This window comes from Gadus morhua, chromosome 4, assembly GCF_902167405.1.
Source record: "Gadus morhua chromosome 4, gadMor3.0, whole genome shotgun sequence".
NCBI lineage: Eukaryota > Metazoa > Chordata > Actinopteri > Gadiformes > Gadidae > Gadus > Gadus morhua.
The window spans coordinates 32,826,757-32,851,609 of record NC_044051.1 but is presented as its reverse complement, the minus strand read 5'-3'; the positions used below and the strand labels follow the sequence as shown (position 1 = coordinate 32,851,609).

At 43.7% G+C, this 24,853-nt stretch overlaps 2 long non-coding RNA genes across 2 annotated transcripts; one reads left to right on the top strand and one right to left on the bottom strand.

Annotated features, from left to right (window-relative positions):
• The first annotated feature begins 8,892 nt into the window (after nucleotides 1-8,892).
• LOC115542437 (uncharacterized) lies at nucleotides 8,893-10,021 on the top strand. Its single transcript, XR_003976548.1, has 3 exons — nucleotides 8,893-9,397; nucleotides 9,517-9,597; nucleotides 9,743-10,021. It is a non-coding gene; the product is annotated as an uncharacterized LOC115542437 (long non-coding RNA).
• A 6,728-nt stretch (nucleotides 10,022-16,749) lies between these two features.
• Nucleotides 16,750-18,015, bottom strand: LOC115542436 (uncharacterized). The gene is made up of 3 exons (XR_003976547.1): nucleotides 17,391-18,015; nucleotides 17,191-17,271; nucleotides 16,750-17,045 (listed from the first exon to the last, which is right to left on the bottom strand). It is a non-coding gene; the product is annotated as an uncharacterized LOC115542436 (long non-coding RNA).
• Between the last annotated feature and the right edge of the window lie 6,838 nt (nucleotides 18,016-24,853).

Below are 24,853 nucleotides of genomic sequence, written 5' to 3'. Positions count from 1 at the left end.
TTGGAGCAAGGGCGTAACTTTGGGTCTACCATTGGGGGGGTTAAACTCGCGGTATATTTATTTATTTAATCAATCATCTTCTTGTGTAAAAGGTAACATGCCAATTTGCCGTTCCTGTATCAGAAATACATTGCGATACCTTTACTGATTTTGGCTTCTTTTTGACTATTTATGCCATAATGACACAGTAGTAAAATTCAGTGTTTAAGCTTTAGTCAGCAGTGGCAGCTTCCACTTAATTGATTTTGTGTGTGTCTATCTTATGAAAAAAACACGCAAGAACTTAAAGATTAATCAATTGCATCACTGTATTATTGACACCTACATCCAGCAAATTCACACAATTCAATACAAATGCACAATTCAATAAACATATTGTCGGGCATCACCAGCTCAAACTATCAACATCTAAACAAAAGCAGGTAAATACAAAAGAAGTATAAAAGCATTTCACATAAAAGCACCAAACACCTGTTTGCGTCTTGGTGTAAAAGAAATGAACTGTGCACAAATTGACTTCTTAGTTAAGAGGTCCAATTTGTCCTGATGGATGTTGCACACTGCAACATGGTTCAGCCTCTGCTGTGACATACTTGTGCGTAACCAAGTTTTTAATCGTCGAAGAGCACTAAAGCTCCTCTCTGCCTCAGAGGACGAGACTGGTACCACAAGGAGTGATCTCATCAGAGTTTCGACTTCGGTAAATAATCCTCGCACCTCTGCTGGTAACTCTCTGATAATGTGTGTAGCCTCTCCACAGGAACGGTACATGTAATTGTGTTTGAACATCGGTAGCTGGATTTCCAGCAGCTGGGCATTAATTTCTGGGTAGTCATGAACCACCGGATCAATATTTCCAGAAAGCAAGGTGTTCTCCAGCTTTTGGAGGGTAAGAAGACCACCCTGCTGGAAACGTTCAGTGAACTGTGTGTGAATGGTGTCAAGTACCTTATAAAACTCAACTCTGTAATATTCTATAGGAGTTTTAGGACTGAATCCACTTGATTCTCCATAGCACTTGGGTGGTTGTCGAACTCTTGGCATTGTTATGGGTTCTAAGTCTACAGAATTCACAACTGTAGATGCCCTCTCAAAAAGGTGTTGGAAGGCCTCATCACTCCTCTTGTCATTGAGAGTAGACTGAACCTTACAAACAGCAGCCCGCATACCAGAAACAGTCTCTGTCCTTCTCTGAAGAGACCTGTTGAGACACTCAAGCTCTCCAATAACTGCTTGTGCCATCACAAGACCAACTACAGTGCTGCCTCTCATAAACTGCTGAAATAGACCATTTGCAGTGGTTGCAGTGGGAGAGTTAGTCCCTGCCATTTCCTCTAAGGCAGTGAGGATTGAGTCATACTGTGTTAAAACAGAATGGATGGCACCGTGTCTGACGGTCCACCTAGTTGCACAAAGTGGTTTCAGGGCACTTGAGGTTCCGTGGTCAGATATCGCTATCGTATGAAACATATGTTTGAATTTGCCAGACTGTCCACACAAAACTCCTAATTGATGAACCCAGTCAAGTGCATCTCGCACAACTATAGAAGCTGTGCATGCCTTCTGTGCTATCAAATTAACACAGTGTGCTCCACAGTGCACATACAAAGCAAGTGGTTGTTTCTTCCTAATGTGAGCCTGTGTTCCAGAATATTTGCCAGACATATTTGCTGCGCCATCATATGTCTGCCCACGCAGAGCTGACAATGGCAAATTTAGTCTGCAGATAACATCTAATACTACATTTGCAAGAGATTCTCCTGTGGTCTCATGCACTGAATACATCCCAATGAATTCCTCATGAGGATTTAAGTCATGATCCACATAACGAAGACATACAGATTCTTGTTCTTGACCTGATATGTCTTGTGTCCCATCAACAATCAAGGCAAACTGTGTGACTGGGAGGCATCTAATAGTGTCAGCTATTCCTCTTATAATGTCTTTGCTCATTATGCCTAGTACCTCGTTTTGAATGAGAGGACTTGTGTAATCCTGCTTGCGTGTCTCTAACCATTTCTGAAAAGCAGGGTCATCCTCTGCCTTTTCTTTCAGATGTTGGGATAGATTACCCTTCTCTTCCACATGACCTCGTAGCGGTAAACCTTGCCTAGCTAAGTATTTGATTGAGCCTACAATCTTCATCAATCCATACCTTGCTTCCTCCTGTTGTCTGGCAACAGCTGAAGAAAGCTGTGAAGCTATAGTGTTTTTTGTGCATAGATGTCCACGGCATGGATATGCAACTGACCTTTTGCATGTTGTGAGAACTTCTGGATAGCTTTTTTCCAATTTCTAAAGCCTACTCTCACAAAGGCAGGGTCACACTTGCTTGCATATGTTGGCTGATTCAAAAAAACCTTGGCACAGTGAAAACATATGACTCCTTGTAAAGTGGCACTGTAATGTAACCAAGGAAAAGTTTTGAACCATTTCTCTTGAAAAGACAACACACAGTTATCTCGCTTCTGCACTACTATAAGCTTAGGGTCAGGTTGCGCAGGCTTTGTGCAGGTGAGGATGTCTGAAACATCAAATCCCTGGGGCTCAATATCCTGTAACATATGACATGAAAACTTGTCACTCTCTGAAATAACAATCCTATTAAATGAATGTATTGATCAATAATGCTCTTCACAGCTAAAATATGTTCCCTTGTGTTCTCATCTGCTCATTTGCCTGACTGCTGCCCTCATCATGTGACCCTCTGTGAGGAAACCACAGCAACCAAATTACTTACTTTACACAAGATCTCTCATTCAAAACTAAATACTAGGCACAATGAGCAATGTCAAGATAAGTCAGCACTTTTTGAAAGGGCATCTACAGTTTTATTTACACTTAAAACCCATAACTGGGATTCTGGGATTCCTCAGAATTAAGAGTATGTTACAAATTAAATGAATTATTATTAATATTATTATTATAACAATGCCTAGAGTTTGACAACCCCCCAAGTGCTATAGTAGAGAATCAAGTGGTTTCAGTCCTTAAACTCTTATGGAATACTACAGAGTAGTATGCAGTTCACAGAACGTCAGTGTTCTGACAGTGTATGGCATGCACAATTTTGTTTGCCTGTCTCTGTGCTCTCTCTCCCTCACTTTGGCCATCTGACCCTTTGTCGCCTCCTCTGTCTCCTTCTTCTTCTCTCTCTCTCTGGTCACCTGACCCTCTGTCGCCTCCTCGCTCTCTTTCAATTGCTCTGTCACCTCCTCTGTCTCCTTCTTCTCTCTCTCTCTGGTCACCTGACCCTCTGTCGCCTCCTCGCTCTCCTTCAATTGCTCTGTTGCCTCCTCTGTCTTCTTCTTCTCTCTCTTTCTGGTCACCTGACCCTCTGTCGCCTCCTTGGCCATTTCCCTCTCTTTCCCTCTTCTCCTGATATATAAAAAAATATTAAATGGGTTGAGAGAGGTGGTATCGATATCAGTTTTGGAGAATATGTGTTCCCTCACCAAAAAGTTGTAAAGCATTTTAAACTCCTTTTGCCCACTTACTAGCACATTTAGACTGCTACACATTTTTGTATAAAATAATAATAATAATAATACCATTATTATTATTATTATTATTAATAATAATAATAACAATAATGCTGTTTCAATGTTTCCTACGAGCAAGCCTACTCACATGCACCGTCATGACATCTCTTAGTAAATTAATGCATTCCCCCAAAAAACTGTATGTGTATGGGAGCAAACAGCAATTTGGTCTCTGTTCTCACATTGCATTTCACCCACCCGTAACCGAGTACGTTTGAGGCAGTGGGTTCTAGAATCTTAGTTTGAGGACGTCTATCGATGCCATTACAACGTAGCCTATGCTAATCATATAAAGTTCACATAGTTAGCTAGCTAGCTCTTACAAAGCGGGAAATAAATATCTGGCATGAATCAGGAATTATTCAGATCGTCTGGTTTTACTGCACATAGCACACCAACGGTACTGTTTGAATGTGAAATTATGCTCTCAATCGAAAATTATTTTGTTTCTCCACTGATGCCTCTTTATTCTGAGGGTTTGTATGGGGAAAGTGAAGGTCCCTCTCCACTTTAAATGGAGGCGTAAACTATCCAGGTAGTGAAAAAATATAGAGTGGATGATAACACCTAACTTAACCATCCATTCACAGTTAGCATTAGTCTTCTCTTACTATTCATCCCAGCGACCTTGCGAAATAGTTCGGGTAATACCAAGTAGTCGGTGGGCTGGGGGGGGGGGGGGGGTACATTACAGATTATCAAAACATGATACTATCTTGCTGACAAATTAAATGAATAAAGAAAACAAACAAGGTATTAATTCAGAATATTTCATTTTTTTGTTCATCTGAATTATGTGTGATGATATTGAGGGGGTTATATTAGCTGGATCTGATTATTGAGGGGGTTATAACCCCTCTAACCCCCCCGTAAATTACGCCTATGCCTTGGAGTGACCTAGAGTTCACTACCGTTACATTTATTTAGTAACTCGAAAAAACCCACAAATCAGCATTCTGTAGTGTAGTTGTGTTTACAGTTAAACTAAACTATGAGTATGCTAAAGAGCTAGAATAACAACCCCAAACAAAACCCAGTTGGGTGCCAGGCAGCACCAGCATTCCAGGCTCCGAATGGTCTCATGAACCCATAAACGACGGGCATTCCGACGTCTCTCCCTCTTCCACAACAGGTAAAGACATGCAATGCTCGTAATGTCGGCCATGGTTTTGAATGAATTCAGAAGCACAGCGGGCAAAACTTGCCGTGCCGCAAAACCTTTGCTGTGCCGCAAAACTTTTGCTGCGCCGCAGAACTTTTGCTGCGCCGCAAAACTTGATTTGCTGCGCCGCAGAACTTCGGCGTCAACGCGTTCGGGCAGCAAATGCATCTTTTGGTGTGAACGCAGGGTTAAAGGTCATGCCAGTGATTTATCTGGTTTGATTAATTTCTCCCTCTCTCTGTGTGTGTGTGTGTGTGTGTGTGTGTGTGTGTGTGTGTGTGTGTGTGTGTGTGTGTGTGTGTGTGTGTGTGTGTGTCTCTCTCTCTCTCTCTCTCTCTCTCTCTCTCTCTCTCTCTCTCTCTCTCTCTCTCTCTCTCTCTCTCTCTCTCTCTCTCTCTCACTCTCTCCCTCTCTATCTATCTTTTGCTCTCCCCCTTGTCACTATATACTATGACGCATTAAGTTTACACTGTGGAAATTGCGTTGAATGAAAGATACAATTTCACACGTTGAGCACACAGTTGTGTGACTCGTTTATTTAGTTAGAGAGCAACAGCAAATCAGAACGTGCTGCAAGTAAACATAATTCGCATCAAGCTCTGACGTCATGAGACGCTCGTAATCCTTAAAGGGACAGCGATCCCTGAACCACCAAGACAGTAAACGACATGCCTAAAGGCCGATATATGCTCTGTTTTAGACGTAACGCGTAAGCACGTAAGATACATAACCCCCCCTTGCGCGGTAAAATATCCCCCCTTACGTGCTTAAGTGCGTCGCCCAAAATTCCTGACTATGCGACTAAAACACTACGGCCCTACGCAGCTCGCAAAGACTGTGATTGGCCAGCTAACCACATCCTTTCAGGAGTCTCACATTTCCGGTTTTACAGCATAATAGCGCCATTTTTAAAAGGCTGTGACAGAAGCGAATGAAGAATTTTGAAGAAGGAGAAGAAGAAAACACAAGAACGAATTATGATAATTATAAATATAAACAAAACAGCGATTTCCACTTCCACGCCCACAGATTCGTTCGTTGCTCCCCCTACTGTTCTGGCGGAGAATCCCCTTGCAACACGCGCGGAACCTTAAAGGAACCGTAAATCAAAACTTGTCTAAAACAAGTCCCTTGTGTAAATTACGTGCTTACGTCTCTGCGTCTAAAACGACCCTAAATCGGCCTTAAAGGCCGATATATGCTCTGTTTTAGACGTAACGCGTAAGCACGTAAGATACATAACCCCCCCTTGCGCGGTAAAATATCCCCCCTTACGTGCTTAAGTGCGTCGCCCAAAATTCCTGACTATGCGACTAAAACACTACGCCCCTACGCAGCTCGCAAAGACTGTGATTGGCCAGCTAACCACATCCTTTCAGGAGTCTCACATTTCCGGTTTTACAGCATAATAGTGCCATTATTAAAAGGCCGTGACAGAAGCGAATGAAGAATTTTGAAGAAGGAGAAGAAGAAAACACAAGAACGAATTATGATAATTATAAATATAAACAAGCCAGCGATTTCCACTTCCACGCCCACAGATTCGTTCGTTGCTCCCCCTACTGTTCTGGCGGAGAATCCCCTTGCAACACGCGCAATCCTTAAGGAACCTTAAAGGAACCGTAAATCAAAACTTGTCCCTTGTGTAAATTACGTGCTTACGTCTCTGCGTCTAAAACGACCCTAAATCGGCCTTAACACAGTGGAAAGAACAACACATAACAAAATACTGCAAGTGAATTATGTTACACTCACTACAACACTCTTATTAGAGAAAGAGACGGACGGACGGACGGACGGACGGACGGAGAGCCTGACCTGACCTGACTGACTTTGGTATCATGCTGAGTTGTTGGTGTGGGTACCCCTGTTAGTGTGTGAGTGTGTGTTTCCTGTGTTTGTGTGTATAACAGGGAAATAAAATACCCTTGATGACATCATACAACCATCCTAACCAATTTTTTTTTTTTCTTTTGTTTGTTTTTCGATGAAAGGTGATGCAGTGGGTTAAATAGTAATGTTGTGGATTCAACCTGGTTCAAATTAAATGCATAACATTTTAAATAGCGTGTGTAAATATGCACTCAAATCACCTTCTATTAATCACACAATACCACACGTGTTAACTGATACTGGGAGTTCTAACTTCTGGGTAATCAGGTATGTCAATCAAATGTTCTGGCTCCACCCCAGAGACGATAAAAACCTGATCTGCAATCAAGCCCCGCCCCTCAATGGAAAAACACTGTCTACCAGACGTCAGCCAGAATGCATGATTTACATTCTGATTATGGGTTAGGGTTAGGGTTAGGTCCAGCTCCAACATTGTGTTTGGTTTTCCTTTACAACTTGATTGCAAGTAACTTAGTTACTGCAACCCTATAGGTCTATAATGTCAATCTTATTCTCTCCTTTGTTCTCTGCAGGCTTAATTGGTTTAAAAAGGAATAAAAATGATTCTGCTTGATTATGTCGTGGGTGGATGTGTTTCTTTAGACACTGGAGCATTTCTCATCATGTTGAACCAAACCATCGGTGATAGAGTAACAAAGGGAGGCTTCAGTTATTGTTGTCAGTAGTTAATAATAACCACTCCCTGGGCATGTTTATGAAAATAGGAACTTCCGGTTGGGGGGAGGAGGGATGGTGGGGGTGTTTATGACGGCACATCCGGTTGGTGTTGTCATGTATAATGTCTGCGTTGTGCCTTATGGGTCATCTAGAGTGCGAGCCTGCTAGGGGTCATGTGAAGCGTTGTATGGCCATGTCTCTTCCTCTCTTTGAGTGTGTTGTAATCAGAGTCCAGGCAACGTTTTGGGGGTGTTGTTCTTCCCCCCTCTGGCTAGCGTCGCCAATAGCCTTAGGGTTACATGTTTACCATCTGGTAGACAACCACATCCTCCATGAGCCAGCCAAATTGAATTTGTGTGTGTGTGTGTGTGTGTGTGTGTGTGTGTGTGTGTGTGTGTGTGTGTGTGGGTGTGTGTGTGTGTGTGTGTGTGAGTGTGTGTGTGTGTGTTTTGATGTAAAATGCGTTAAATATTATTATATGTAACCTCTTAATACATACATATATATATATATATATATATATATATATATACGTGTATAGAGGTCATCGTATTATAGGGGGTATTCATAATGTGATATATCAGGGTTAAAAAGAGGTGTTCACCATATGCGGGTTCCGTTTGTGGGTCACTTAGACAACATATTATGAGTTATCATGATACTATTAAATGATGTTTTAATAATTTCGTTTATTATAACATATATGTATTAACCATACTTATCAATAGTAGATAGTCTATTGTGTGAATGAGTAGGCGTAGGCCATTGGTGTCTAGGAACTGTGTATTATCAGTGTGTCTACTGGACAGGATGTCGTGACACACAGTGACGGTATGTATATGACTCCTAATGATGTGTGGACTTGGTCTGCGACCCTCTGGTTAGCGTCGCCAATAGCCTTAGGGTTGCATGTTTACCATCTGGTAAACAACCACATCCGCCATAAGCATACATAAGTGAATTTGGGTGTGACTTATTGCTATTCTGTGTGGTTTAATATAGGGCCTACGTTCTCCTCTACTTATGGGTCATCTAGAGTGCGAGCCTGCTAGGGGTCATGTGAAGCGTTGTATGGCCATGTCGCTTCCTCTCTTTGCGTGTGTTGTAATCAGATTCCAGGCATTGTGTTGGGTGTATGGCGTTGTTCTTCGGCCCTAGGGCTAGTGTCGCCAATAGCCTTAGGGCTACATGTTTACCATCTGGTAGACACCCACATCCTCCATAAGCCAGCCTAAGTGAATTTGTGTGTGTGTGTGTGTGTGGGTGTGGGTGTGTGTGTGTGTGTGTGTGTGTGTGTGTGTGTGTGTGTGTGTGTGTGTGTGTGTGTGTGTGTGTGTGGGGGTGTGTGTGTGTGTTTGATGTAATAATGCGTTGAATATTATTATATGTAACCTCTTAATACATACATATATATATATATATATATATATATATATATATATATATATATATATATATATATATATATATATATATATATATGTGTATAGAGGTCATCGTATTATAGGGGGTATTCATAATGTGATATATCAGGGTTAAAAAGAGGTGTTCACCATATGCGGGTTCCGTTTGTGGGTCAGTTAGACAACATATTAGGAGTTATCATGATACTATTAAATGATGTTCTATTAATTTCGTTTATTATAAGATATATGTATTAACCGTACTTATCAATAGTATATAGTCTATTGTGTGAATGAGTAGGCGTAGGCCATTGGTATCTAGGCATGCGCACTAACGGTGTGTCTATTGGTCAGGAGGTCATGACACCGGGGGTAGGAGGGTCGGGTATACTGGTGATTATCTATCGGGGGTATATATCGACCCAGTGCAGAATGAACATAGCCCTGATCCTCCAAACGTCTGAGAGCTAGGCTAAGCTAGTAGACTCGTCATAGCGGCTGCAGAAAAAAGAGAAGAAAAAAAAACAGCTACTCCAACCTGCGCAACTATGCCTACTGACTGTAAGTATTCATATGAGTGTAATATATTATTATTATTATTATATCATGACTATGACCATGTGTATACGCGGCCCATATCTGATTGATACATAGTTTTTCCGCAGTGATTTCTGACGTCGGCTCTGAGAGCGTGAAAAGGCATCAGGGTCCACGCGCACGTAAGATGATTTTATAGCAGCGTATAATATATAGATCCCTCTCACTCTATCATTATTATTATTATCGGCTATAATATATGCATAGAATAACCGCTAAATCGTATGTTTCTGTGGTGTAGCAGGTGCATATGATATTCGGTTGAATAATCAAAGAACAATACTCGGAGATCGGACCAATGCGGAGGCCTGTGGTAGTTATGGTGAGTTATTAGTACACACGCTATTTTCATACATGTATTACATCTATTTTATTGTGCATTTAATAATGAATAATAAAAAAGACCAGCCATCCCTAAACCCTGTATACTTTTGTATTTTCTGTTTTTTTTATTGGTTTACGTATAGTGCCTATCGTGAATAGTGTGAAACAGTGGACCCCTGGATCAAACCGTCTAACCAAGAAAAACCTTAAAAGACCGAACCGTGCTCTGCCTCTACCCTGCTCGCCGCTAACAGTGGTGCAACAGCAGATCCCGTATAAAAAGGGGCGCAAGGACACCGCTGATAGTGTTTTAGCTCCAGAGAATTATAACTTGGTTCTCCAGGCAGTTATAAACCCACAAATCGCGCAGCCAGGGACCGTATGGTCTGAGTCCAAACAACAAGTGGTCGGGGCGGTGGATGTGCATGTGTCTGAGCCGCCTGCAGAGACCGTTACTGCACAGCCGGATGGATGCATTCAGCATGGTAGGAAATTAAAGAAAAATGTATATGCTATAGAGGCGGGATGAACATGCGGGGTGTGATAATGATTATGTATATTTCTTTTTTTCTATTACAAACAGTCCTTGGTGACCCTCAGTATGCACTACTACCAGAACTGACCGATGAGGATATCGAGGCTCTCGCCGACATTCCGTTGTGGCCCTCAGCGCTGTTGGAACAGCTCGACTTCACTCCAGCTCAGTGGATAGACCCTCCAGCTACTTCCGTAGGGGGTACCGCCAGGGCAGAACCTGTAAACCATCAGCCTGCAGCCCCCGCCTCTGGATCACGACCCATCATCCAGGCCTCTATCCACGATCCGCCAGGCACTGTGAGTCCCTACGCCTACGGGGCAGTGGCTACGCTCCTACCTGTCGGTGCAGCGGTTGCTGGTGAATACATTGCGGGTGGGCCATGTACCAAATGTTGTAAGGATTGTGCTGATAAATTAACCGTGGTAACTACAGCGGCTGATGTAAATGCCTTAACCATTGGTCGTCAGTGTAAACTGGGTGCATTGTCTGTGAAACGTAATGACATCAGATTTCAGGCCATCGAAGAGCAAACGAAGCAGTCACTCAAGACACTCGGGGCCATCAAGGCCGAGATAGCGCGTGATCGTCGTGCTATTGCATCCCAGAAAGCCGCGCTAGTGCGTTATGGTCTGGCTATAGAATCAATACAGCAGAAGAATTTGGGCAGTCGAGGCAGCAGTGCGTGTTAACACTCTGGCTTTGGATAGGGGGCCTAAGATATCTAATATAGCTCGGAAAATATGGCTAATTGAAGATACGGCGCAGGATAACAACAGCCATCTCTGTGGTCTGTGTGCATCCCCTCTGACGGACGGCTGCCTTGTGACCATAGAACCGTGAAACATGTGACGGTTAACATTCTTTATTAACACATGCATGATTATTAACACAGTCATTCATCATTAATGCATGACGCATATAAAAGTATATACAGATACATTATGACACATATACATTTAACATGTGAATCCTGTATATATACCCCCTAAAATACAGAATGATTCAAATAAAAAGATTAAAAGGAGAAGAACACATGGATCAATTTGAAAACAATAAATCAAAACAAAATAGCTAATAACATGATTATAGTATAGTATGAATTGATTTTCTTAACACAATATGCATACCACCTCAAAATACAAAATGAATAATATAAAAAGTTATAAAAACACTATAAACACTATTAACAAAATGGTTAATAGCCGTAAGGAAGCGTAGTGTAGTCGGGAAAAACCCTGCGTTTGTTGTAAACCACCCTAAGTCGTTTAACCACAGTAGCGTTTTTAAGCAGAAGCTTATTCTTATTCCTTTGAATGGTATCTACCGTGGTGGTGATGTCGCGGGTTTGCGGCCGATTGTTGACAAAATCATCTATTAGACATTTCAGTGTCTGCTGGGTGACCACTTTAGCATTTGCTGCATTTAAAGTCACCCCTTTGCATTTGACTACAGACTTGTGCTGACGTGTGTGGTAGGCATAGCTTTTAGGACCTGTTGAGACATATTCGCTAATGTAATCCTCCTGCTCGGTACCATACCGATCGCCATCATTTATCTCGTCGGTCAAGTCGCCCAGATAAGGACCTAAAGGGGGTACCCAATCACCCTCCTTAGAAACAAAAATGATGCTGTCTGTGTCACAATAGAGGATACGCTCCTGTAATTTGTCTAGAAGGTCATAGAGCATGAGCCTGGCATGGGCCGTAGTCACAGCCCCCACAATCACGTTAACATCCCGAGCCCTTTCGAGACGGGCATCTTTGTGTTTCCATTGTACAAGGGCCGCCTCATCAGAAACAAAACAAAAGTGGCTAATGTGATAGCTGTCGCTGAACATGAGCTTGGTGAACCTTTCAGGTTCAGCAATGAGCTCACAAGTGGGTAGGTCTGGGCGTAGCGAAAAGCAACCCCACAGGCTGTTGAGAATCAACTTGTTGCAATTACGCATGGCTTTGTTAACGATCATGTTGTCGTGATCCAGCTGTATGCCTTCCTTAACCAGATAGTTTTGCACATACGCCTGCTGTTTCTCCACAGTATCCACTGTGCTGGGGTATCCTGAAGCCTCCTGTTTACGCTTGAGAAACGTTTTGACATACCCTTTAAACAGAGACTTTGACCGCTTGGGGTAGTGCCATACTTCATGCATCTGTATTATCACGTACCCCTTTTCTACGGCCTTTTGTACCTCTAAAGTCACCCATGTACCTGTCAGAGCCCTTTCATCGTCGCCGTGATGACATGCGTCTGTCTGATTGAGCTCAGTGGCGCATGTACCACAGAGGGGAAACATCAGCTTCCCATGACACCTGTAAGGGAGCACAGGATGGTAAAGACCTCTGGGGGGCAACACAGTGCATTTGACGATGCCGAAATACCCAGCCAAAGGACCAAAATTCCTGAAAATGATCTTGGGGTGTCCTATAGGATATGGACAGCGGGCCTGTACTGTGGGGTAGAGAGAGGTAAAGTCATAGTAGCGTATTTTCTCACCGGGCTCGGCCTTGTGGTACATTTTGATGGCATTGGTGCGACCCCCATAGAGAGAGTCGCGAGGATCAATCCTGGGTTGTATCTTCAGAGTAGCCAAGAATGCCTGCACTGCAGCATCTGTCTTTTTCAGTCTGTGCCACTCACACTCCCACATGACCACAACTCTTAAACCATGATCTCTTTTGAGGGCCGTGACTTTGAGGTGAAACTGCAACCATAATTCACCATAGGTCTTTTTGACGACAGGATTCTTGTGACCAGCGTTGTAGCAACGTACACACCCATGATAAAAGCATCCTGCAAATTCATAGGCTGTGTTTATAGCCGGGGCATATCCATCTAGGAAGAATGGACCGTATTCAGCCTCCCCGTGCTTGAGAGCGTGCTGAATCTCCAGGTTATTGGAGTGGGATAGATATTCAAGCCACTGGATGGATGCACATGAGAACGACTTTTGCTTTTTCCTGTAGACCCCCTCGTAGGTCAATGCCAAGACGTTTTTTTTTCAAGAACGACTTTTTGAAGGTGGCCATGCACGCCGAAGCCAGAGTGGCATATGCAAAGGGGTCTATAGTTGCACAATCTATGAAATTTTCCCTGTAGATCCCACACGCCGTGTGCAGGATCCTCACATCGTTGACACAGTAGCGGCGCAGCTGTTTCTGAATGTCAAATTTTTTGTGCCTTACAGATCTGTACCATATAGCGAAATCTGTCTTTTGATCGCTAGTCATGGAATCATAACCATAATATGAGATCGCAGGGTATGCACCGACATAAGACTCGTTGGCCCGTGTGTCAAATTTATGAGGAAAATGACCTTTCGCCATATCTTCAAAATCCAACGCCTCCGGTGCTTTAGCCAACCGCATGGGCAAAAAGCTAAATGAGTCGACCCATCTCTGGCTGTAGGCATCATCGCGCATCATAACGACTCTGCTACCCTTCATGACTATAAAGGGTATAATACCCTACAGGTGCAGCCGTCGTATAACGGTTTCCCCGACCTTTGCGTCGACCCTTGCGCTTGCGTTTCTTAAGGCGGTCGTACGGCTGAATAAAACATTCATGTTGTACAGTGTCGCTGGGTATCGGTTCACCACAGTGATGACACTTTGACACGCTGCATACATGCCCCTTATAGGCCTCCTCCTCCTCCTCCTCCTCCCCCCTCTTCTTTTTCTTCTTTTTCTTCTTTTTCTTCTGCGGTATGATATACTGTCTACAACACTGATTACAGTATTTGATCTTTTCACATGGTATCATTTTATGTACGGCAGAACGTTGCTTATGTATGGCGTAGCAGACCTGCGAGCGGCATATACGACTACAGTCCGTGCACTTTATAGTACGACCTGCCAGGCTATCGCACACTGTCAGACACACATTGCAATGGACCGGGCATTTGTGGAATAGAATTCCCTCGTGGGCCTTGTAACAATATTCACACACATGTCGCGTACCAAAGAAAGCCGTGCGGTTCACTATACGATGATAATGGTTATCATGTAGGTACAACCATATTGTTTTAGGATGTTGGCCCGTATGCGTCTGGAACATCTCCAGCTTCTTGAATGCATCATTATGATGAAATATCAAGATTTTAACATCTAGATGTCTCTCAAATTTGAAAACATCCGAGAAACCCACAGAGTGATCTGGACCGTACCCCAGCTCGCTATGTAATTTGCGAGCCGCCTCCAAATTAGTCTCGTCGGGCACTGTACTGCCTCCGGTTACCCCCTCCTGCAGAAAATGTATCATGCATAGTGAGAAACACAAATTGTTATGCGTGTTACTAGGTGTGTAGAGATTTAATTTCTTCTTGTTTATGATCTCATCATAGGGAATTGTTTTTAACTTCAGACGCCCACCACCCCGTTTGTTATGGACCCCTGTGACCACCAGCTCTAACACATCATCCGTCAGACCTGTGTCGTTACTCTGTATGACTTGGCTGATATGATCCATAAACAAATCCGCATTGTAATCATCACCTGCCACAAGCACAGCCTGCACATCAGCTGCCAATGAAGGCCCTCTCAAAACAACGTTTAAGACACTACCGTCGGCTGTACTCTGTGAGCAGTTTGTTATGACCCCCGACAGCCTCTCCCTGATCAAATCAGGGACCTCTTGCACGTTTACAAGGGATATACTTCTCAGATCAAAGGTCTGTCTAACCTCAAAACCGTTAAAGCGGGGAAATAATCTAGTATGCAACTCGTCATCATCATCACCGGCCGCCATAGGCGCAGGTGTACCATCATCACCACCATCATCATCACCACATCCAACAACATCAGCATCGCCATCGTCACCATCAACATCAACAACACCGCCACCACCACCACCACCACCGCCACCGTCCTGTATATTCGACTCTATAGAGTCACCAGTCCTACCCCCTGCAGCAGCCAGGGGTTCCTGAAAACCCTCACCATCCCCTTTGTCACGTTGCGACACATGCGATACATCTATCGACGATGTTATGTCTATCTGAGCGGCTATGTCTAGCCTCTCTTGTGCATTAGCCAGCCACCCATCGACAGTGTTAAGTACATCTCTGGTGTATGCCGCCGCATACAACACATCCCGTGGGTCTAAATCCCCGGGGACATCTAACCCCACACACACCTCCCCGCCATCTACACATGGATCGTTCGAAACATTTATCATAGCAGCCCTGTCTAGTGCATCCGTCATTCTACCCCCCCATGCATCAGCAGCAATTAACACACGTCTAGTTCTAGCTATGTCGGCGCGTATTTCCCGCATGTCTAAACCCCCTTCAGCACTCATGCCCCCACCCCCCACGCGTCCTACAGCCATCAAATGAGACGTATCGCCGGTTGCATCATACCTCATTGCCATCTCTTCACGTTCTACATCCATAATGCTACCCCCGCTATCAGATCTACACCGTCTCTTGGGATTTACGTCTACAGATTTGAATTTCCTTTTTCTGGGGCTAATAGCTTTATGCATTGTGTTCAGCTATATTTTTCATGCCGATAGATAAAAAATAAAAAAAAAGTTAGTCAGATATTAAAAGAAAAAAGTTTTATTGCGTTCAGTTTAAAACAAAAAAAATTACCCTCTCCACAGAATAAACGAAAAAAGCAAACAAACAAAAAATAAAAATAACACCCCAAAACCACAAATCAAATGCTAACGATTCATCGTAAGCTTATCCAGTGCATTATTCATAACAGTCATCCGGGCAGACAGGGCCTTGTAGGCCCTGATGTTATCCTGCGCCGTATCTTCAATTAGCCATATTTTCCGAGCTATATTAGATATCTTAGGCCCCCTATCCAAAGCCAGAGTGTTAACACGCACTGCTGCCTCGACTGCCCAAATTCTTCTGCTGTATTGATTCTATAGCCAGACCATAACGCACTAGCGCGGCTTTCTGGGATGCAATAGCACGACGATCACGCGCTATCTCGGCCTTGATGGCCCCGAGTGTCTTGAGTGACTGCTTCGTTTGCTCTTCGATAGCCTGAAATCTGATGTCATTACGTTTCACAGACAATGCACCCAGTTTACACTGACGACCAATGGTTAAGGCATTTACATCAGCCGCTGTAGTTACCACGGTTAATTTATCAGCACAATCCTTACAACATTTGGTACATGGCCCACCCGCAATGTATTCACCAGCAACCGCTGCACCGACAGGTAGGAGCGTAGCCACTGCCCCGTAGGCGTAGGGACTCACAGTGCCTGGCGGATCGTGGATAGAGGCCTGGATGATGGGTCGTGATCCAGAGGCGGGGGCTGCAGGCTGATGGTTTACAGGTTCTGCCCTGGCGGTACCCCCTACGGAAGTAGCTGGAGGGTCTATCCACTGAGCTGGAGTGAAGTCGAGCTGTTCCAACAGCGCTGAGGGCCACAACGGAATGTCGGCGAGAGCCTCGATATCCTCATCGGTCAGTTCTGGTAGTAGTGCATACTGAGGGTCACCAAGGACTGTTTGTAATAGAAAAAAAGAAATATACATAATCATTATCACACCCCGCATGTTCATCCCGCCTCTATAGCATATACATTTTTCTTTAATTTCCTACCATGCTGAATGCATCCATCCGGCTGTGCAGTAATGGTCTCTGCAGGCGGCGCAGACACATGCACATCCACCGCCCCGACCACTTGTTGTTTGGACTCAGACCATACGGTCCCTGGCTGCGCGATTTGTGGGTTTATAACTGCCTGGAGAACCAAGTTATAATTCTCTGGAGCTAAAACACTATCAGCGGTGTCCTTGCGCCCCTTTTTATACGGGATCTGCTGTTGCACCACTGTTAGCGGCGAGCAGGGTAGAGGCAGAGCACGGTTCGGTCTTTTAAGGTTTTTCTTGGTTAGACGGTTTGATCCAGGGGTCCACTGTTTCACACTATTCACGATAGGCACTATACGTAAACCAATAAAAAAAACAGAAAATACAAAAGTATACAGGGGTTAGGGATGGCTGGTCTTTTTTATTATTCATTATTAAATGCACAATAAAATAGATGTAATACATGTATGAAAATAGCGTGTGTACTAATAACTCACCATAACTACCACAGGCCTCCGCATTGGTCCGATCTCCGAGTATTGTTCTTTGATTATTCAACCGAATATCATATGCACCTGCTACACCACAGAAACATACGATTTAGCGGTTATTCTATGCATATATTATAGCCGATAATAATAATAATGATAGAGTGAGAGGGATCTATATATTATACGCTGCTATAAAATCATCTTACGTGCGCGTGGACCCTGATGCCTTTTCACGCTCTCAGAGCCGACGTCAGAAATCACTGCGGAAAAACTATGTATCAATCAGATATGGGCCGCGTATACACATGGTCATAGTCATGATATAATAATAATAATAATATATTACACTCATATGAATACTTACAGTCAGTAGGCATAGTTGCGCAGGTTGGAGTAGCTGTTTTTTTTTCTTCTCTTTTTTCTGCAGCCGCTATGACGAGTCTACTAGCTTAGCCTAGCTCTCAGACGTTTGGAGGATCAGGGCTATGTTCATTCTGCACTGGGTCGATATATACCCCCGATAGATAATCACCAGTATACCCGACCCTCCTACCCCCGGTGTCATGACCTCCTGACCAATAGACACACCGTTAGTGCGCATGCCTAGATACCAATGGCCTACGCCTACTCATTCACACAATAGACTATATACTATTGATAAGTACGGTTAATACATATATCTTATAATAAACGAAATTAATAGAACATCATTTAATAGTATCATGATAACTCCTAATATGTTGTCTAAGTGACCCACAAACGGAACCCGCATATGGTGAACACCTCTTTTTAACCCTGATATATCACATTATGAATACCCCCTATAATACGATGACCTCTATACACATTTTACATCAAAACACACACACACTCACACACACACACACACACACACACACACACACACACACACACACACACACACACACACACACACACACACACCCACACCCACACCCACACACACACACACACACACACACAAATTCACTTAGGCTGGCTTATGGAGGATGTGGGTGTCTACCAGATGGTAAACATGTAGCCCTAAGGCTATTGGCGACACTAGCCCTAGGGCCGAAGAACAACGCCATACACCCAACACAATGCCTGGAATCTGATTACAACACACGCAAAGAGAGGAAGCGACATGGCCATACAACGCTTCACATGACCCCTAGCAGGCTCGCACTCTAGATGACCCATAAGTAGAGGAGAACGTAGGCCCTATATTAAACCACACAGAATAGCAATAAGTCACACCCAAATTCACTTATGTATGCTTATGGCGGATGTGGTTGTTTACCAGATGGTAAACATGCAACCCTAAGGCTATTGGCGACGCTAACCAGAGGGTCGCAGACCAAGTCCACACATCATTAGGAGTCATATACATACCGTCACTGTGTGTCACGACATCCTGTCCAGTAGACACACTGATAATACACAGTTCCTAGACACCAATGGCCTACGCCTACTCATTCACACACTAGACTATCTACTATTGATAAGTATGGTTAATACATATATCTTATAATAAACGAAATTATTAAAACATCATTTAATAGTATCATGATAACTCATAATATGTTGTCTAAGTGACCCACAAACGGAACCCGCATATGGTGAACACCTCTTTTTAACCCTGATATATCACATTATGAATACCCCCTATAATACGATGACCTCTATACACGTATATATATATATATATATATATATATATATATATATATATATGTATGTATTAAGAGGTTACATATAATAATATTTAACGCATTTTACATCAAAACACACACACACACACTCACACACACACACACACACACACCCACACACACACACACACACACACACACACACACACACACACACACACACACACACACACACAAATTCAATTTGGCTGGCTCATGGAGGATGTGGTTGTCTACCAGATGGTAAACATGTAACCCTAAGGCTATTGGCGACGCTAGCCAGAGGGGGGAAGAACAACACCATACCCCCAAAACGTTGCCTGGACTCTGATTACAACACACTCAAAGAGAGGAAGAGACATGGCCATACAACGCTTCACATGACCCCTAGCAGGCTCGCACTCTAGATGACCCATAAGGCACAACGCAGACATTATACATGACAACACCAACCGGATGTGCCGTCATAAACACCCCCACCATCCCTCCTCCCCCCAACCGGAAGTTCTTATTTTCATAAACATGCCCAGGGAGTGGTTATTATTAACTACTGTTGTCATGAGTTTCATAAGGCTGTCCAGCCAACACAGGCAGAAAGGTCTTTAATTGTCTAGTTCTGTAATAACTCTGTAGCTTGATTCAGCTGGACCGTAGCATAAGGTGAGTGTTCGGTGATTGGTCACCTGCTTGGCTACGGAGCCAGGAGGGAAAGCAGACTCCACCCATCCAGTTGACTTGAAGGAATAGAAGGAAATCCATGGACTGAATTGCATGAAACTATTAATGGATTAATGTAAAATAATTTTCAGATAATCAGTGCACACCTTGATAACCCTAAATAACAACTAGAACTAAACTACGATACCAGTTGTCCGTCTCTTCTCTCTCTCTTCACATTCACACTCTTCTCTTGTCCTCTCTTCAGATTCACGCAGTTTGTCCCCGGCACGTAAAAGCTAACCATTAAAAATATTTTATGTTTGTTTTGCTGTGTCTTCGCTGGCATTGACTGTGTTGTCTCTGAATAGAGAACATATTGGTCTGGTTCGTCTGCCCTACCCTTAGTCCCATGATGCAGCTGTTTTATGAGGTTAGAGTCTGGGAGATGAGCCTTGTGTAACTACCAGTGTTAACTCAATATTATATTACAAACCATAAGAGCACATTTAACCTGGGCACGCAGGGAGAGGATTGTTCTAATGAAAACCAAAGAGAAAAATACCAGACTCTGGAAAAGTAAATGCAAGTAAATTGTTATAGTATTACTCTTATTCACAGTTACAGTGACAAAGCACCATTAAATCACCACAATGTCTCTGATTTTGCACCGGCACTCGGTCTGTGTTATCTCTTTGAAATATTGAACGTATTTGAACATATTTGAACAAGCATCAGGGCATTGGAAGTAGCCTACACAGTAAGTCACACTGTGAAAATGTAAACGTCAGTGAACTGTTTACCCCTGGGGGCGGGGCCAGGTATTAGGGGATGAGCCAGGTGTTGGGGAAAGAGAGGAGAGGACGTATTGTCGAAACTTAAGGTTCATAGAAACCAAGCCAACGACGTGCAGGCAGTTGGCAAACGCATTTTGGAACCAATAGTGTAAAAGACAGAAACAACAACAAGGTGGGTACAACAGCACAACTTTGAGGGAGTAATTCTGTAATGGAATAGAAATATAATTGAATTGCTATACTTAAAGCTTGTCTTCTGTGTCTAGGATGGCCTCTGTTAAACCATCCTGGTCTGAAGAGAACTTTATGTTCAATCTGTCTGGGTGTGTTCAGCAGCCCAGTTTCCACACCATGTGGACACAACTTCTGCAGTACCTGTATTAATAAGTTCTGGGATGGACAAGTTCTGTACAAATGTCCAGTTTGCAACAAGATTTTCCACCCTAGACCTGATCTACAGGTCAATATCCTCTTATCAGGGATAGCTGCCCAGTTTCCAAAGCCAGTACGAAGCAAAAAGCAGCGATGTGTTGAACCAGGAGAAGTTCCCTGTGACGTTTGTACTGGGACCCAGCTGAAGGCCGTGGAGTCCTGCCTTGTGTGTTTCACCTCTTACTGCCAAACCCACCTTGAGCCACATCAGAGAGTTGCATCCCTGAAGAGACATCGGCTGGTCGAGCCAATGGACCGTCTGGAAGACAGGATGTGTCAGAAACACAATCAAATACTGGAGCTCTTCTGCAAGACTGAACAGGTGTGTGTGTGTCAGTTCTGCACAGAGGGTGACCGCAGGTCCCATCCTGTTGTACCTCTAAAGAAGGTATATGAAGTGAAGATGGCCCAGCTGGGGAAGATAGAGGCTGAAGTTCCGCAGATGATCCAGGAGAGAAAACTAAAGATTAAGGAGATAAACGACACCGTAGAATTGAGCAAGAAAGATGCAAAGAAAGAGATAGACGATGGTGTGCAGGTCCTCACTGCTTTGATGCGTTGCGTTAAATAGTGCAGAGATGATTTCAACCAAACCGTTAAAGAGAAATTGAAAACCACAGAGATACAAGCTGAAGACCTCATCAAAGAGCTGGAGCAGGAAATAGAAGATCTGACCAATAGGAGCTTAGAGGTGAAGCAGCTCTCACACACTAAAGACCACCTCCACTTCCTCCAGGCCTTCAGATCCCTGAAGAATCCTCCACACACCAGGGACTGGACGACGGTGGAGGTCCGTCCTCCGTCATACGTAGGGACCTTGAGGAGATCCCTGGATCAGCTGGAGGAGACTCTGAACATGGAGATAAAGAAGCTGAATGATGCTGAACTGAAGAGGGTCCAGCGAATGAAGTAGATGTGACTCTGGATCCTGATACAGCTCATCCCAAGCTCATCCTGTCTGAGGATGGGAAACAGGTACATGATGGAGGTGTTACGACCCGGCTCGAGGGAAGCAACATGAAGTCGACAAACAAGGATTAAGTAAACGAAAAACCGGGTTTATTGTTACAAAAGGTTGAACCGAAGGGTGAATGAGGACCATGCTGCTGGCTCTGGCTAGAGGACGAGTGAATGAAGCCTCCCAGGCTTTAAAGGCAACAGCAGGTGCCAGGTAACGAGGAGAAGGAGGGGCTCCAGGAGGAGCTCCAGGAGCACTGCAAAACATGGAGCAGATCTGCACGTAACAGAGGTGTAGTGAAGAATCTCCCAGACAACCCTAAGAGATTTACACAGCATATATATCTTCTCACGAGGCAAATCTTCTTCTCAGGGAGATTTTACTTTGAGGTCCAGGTTAAAGACAAGACTGCATGGTGTATAGGAGTGGCCAGAGAGTCCATAGACAGAAAATGTCAGATCATAGGGACCCCTGAGATGGGTTACTGGACTCTTTACTTCAACAAGGATGAGTTGTTATTTGATAATTACCCTGCTGTCCGTCTCCCTCTGAGAGCTGAGCTCCAGAAGGTGGGGATGTTTGTTGATTATGATGAGGGTCTGGTCTCCCTCGATGATGTGGAAACCAGGGTTCATCTACTCTGTTACTGGCTGCACATTTACTGAGCCTCTCTATCCATTCCTCTACCCAGGTCACTTTAATTATCACGGCATAAACTCCGTCCCCCTGATCATCTCACCTGTCAATCAACCAGACTAGGACTTTTGTTTGATCGAACAAACCACCAAAACAACTGATGTTAATCTACCATGAGATCTGAGAGATCTGGATTAATGTTGTACTGCTGACTTTTTCTCAGAGAAATTCAGTAGGAAATGAACCCTCAATATTATAAATTACAACCCGTTATTATTAGATAACATTATATTCTTCATTGTCTGTTTTCTCAGGTTTTTTAAATGTTTACTGCTATACAATTGTTAATGGTTGCAGTTAAGTCTAACATGTTTTGAGGATTAATGTGTACATCATAATCATTCAAACATTGCTATTAGTTTATATCGGAATCATGACAATCAAATGTAAAAACACATTTCTGATTTCAATAAAAATGGAAAAAAAACTGTTGAGTCAATGACTTTTAATGTCCGCCCTACACCAACCCAACATGTGAGCCTGGGGGTTTATGCAGCCGACGCCCAATGTGCGCCGGACGTGGATCCCCGGACTACCCCGCGGCCGTACTGGAAGGCCTAGCCCTCCACACGTTTCTGCGGGGACTTTCGCCGGAGCGTCTGCGGCAGCATGTCCTCCTCACCAGGCCCCAGACCGTCGGGGCGGCTCTGGACTAGGCAGAGCGGGCTGAGGTAACCCTCTCCCCCCAGCCTAGCCGGAATCCTTCCACAGAGGAGGATTGCCAGGGCCAGTCTGGTCCGGCCAAGCCCTACTGGCATCGCTGTGGTGCCCGGGTGGACGCGGCTGGGGCAGCCCTCTCCCGTGGCACAACGACAGTGGCGTTCCAGATGTATTTTGTGATTTATATATAAATTACTCTCTACTCAAAAATACATTTCAATGCACACACAAATGGATATGGTCATGTGATTGGCTGAAAACTAGGGAGTTATCTCATTGGCTACAGAGTTCCTTGTTGAAAAATATGCATTTATGAATCCAGCCACGACAGGAGAGTCGTGGACCTAATATTTTTTTAATTAATATATTTATGGATTTATGACTTTTACTTAAAGCAAGGCACATTTTGTCTGTGGATCAGAAATGTGTTTTTGAAACTTATTTTGTTGATGGATTTATTTTAAATTTATACATACCGATATCCATCAGTGTGTGCATTGAAATGTATTTGTGAGAAGAGAGTAATTTATCTATAAATCATAAAATAGATTTGTGAATCCTTCTCTGTGCATTCATTATTAACAAGACTGTTCTGACCCCATAGAGAGAGAGGTTGGTTTCATGTCATGTTGGTGTGGTGACTCATGTTAGTGTGTGTGTGTGTGTGTGTGTGTGTCCTGTGTTTTCTGTGTATAACAGGGAAATAAAATACCTTATATGATGTCATCGTAACCAAAAAGTGTTTTCTTGTTTTTGTTGTTTGATTGGATAAAATGTGGTGCATAGGGTTACATAGTAGTGATGTGGATTAATCCTGGTCCAAATCACAAATTAAATTCTAAACATTTAAAAAATGAATGTAAAATTGCACTCAAATTGCCCTCTATTAAATACATGCTACTGCACACGTTAACTGATACTGACAGTTCTGGGTTATCAGGTTACGTCAATCAAATGTTCTGGCTCCACCACAGAGACGGTGAAAACCTTATCTGCTATCAAGCCCCGCCCCCTCAATGGAAAACTACTGTCTACCAGACGACAGCCAGAATGCTTTTTTTAAATTCTGATTGTGGGTTAGGGTTACCCTGCGTTCACACCAAAAGATGCAATAAGTTGCCGCGAAGCACGATCCCATTCAAAGTGAATGTAGAGACGCGTTGCTGCTTTGCTGCCGCAGCACTTGCTGCCGAGAAAACCGGCAGCAAAATTTGATTTGCGGCGCGGCAAAATCAGATTTGCAGCACATCACGGCGGGCGCGTTCACGTATTTTGCGGCGCGTCAAATGCTGCTCGAGTTGAAATATTTCAACTTTTCGGCAGCAAACGCGTGATGACAGCCAATCAGCGTTCAACAGCGTTGCCACTGAGGCGTTGCCACTGAGTGACATGCCGTAACAGCCAATCAGTGTTACTCCCTTGGAGTGACCTAGAGTTCACTACCGTTACATTTATTTAGTAACTCGAAAAAACCCACAAAACAGCATTTTGTAGTGTAGTTGTGTTTGCAGTTAAACTAAACTATGAGTATGCTAAAGGGCTAGAATAACAACCCCAAACAAAACCCAGTTGGGTGCCAGGCAGCACCAGCCTTCCAGTTTCCGAATGGTCTCATGAACCCATAAACGACGGGCATTCCGACGTCTCTCCCTCTTCCACAACAGGTAAAGAAATGCAATGCTTGTAATGTTTGACATGGTTGTGAATGAATTCAGAAGCACCGCGGGCAAAACTTGCCGTGCCGCGAAACTTCCCGCGCTGCAAAACTTTTGCGG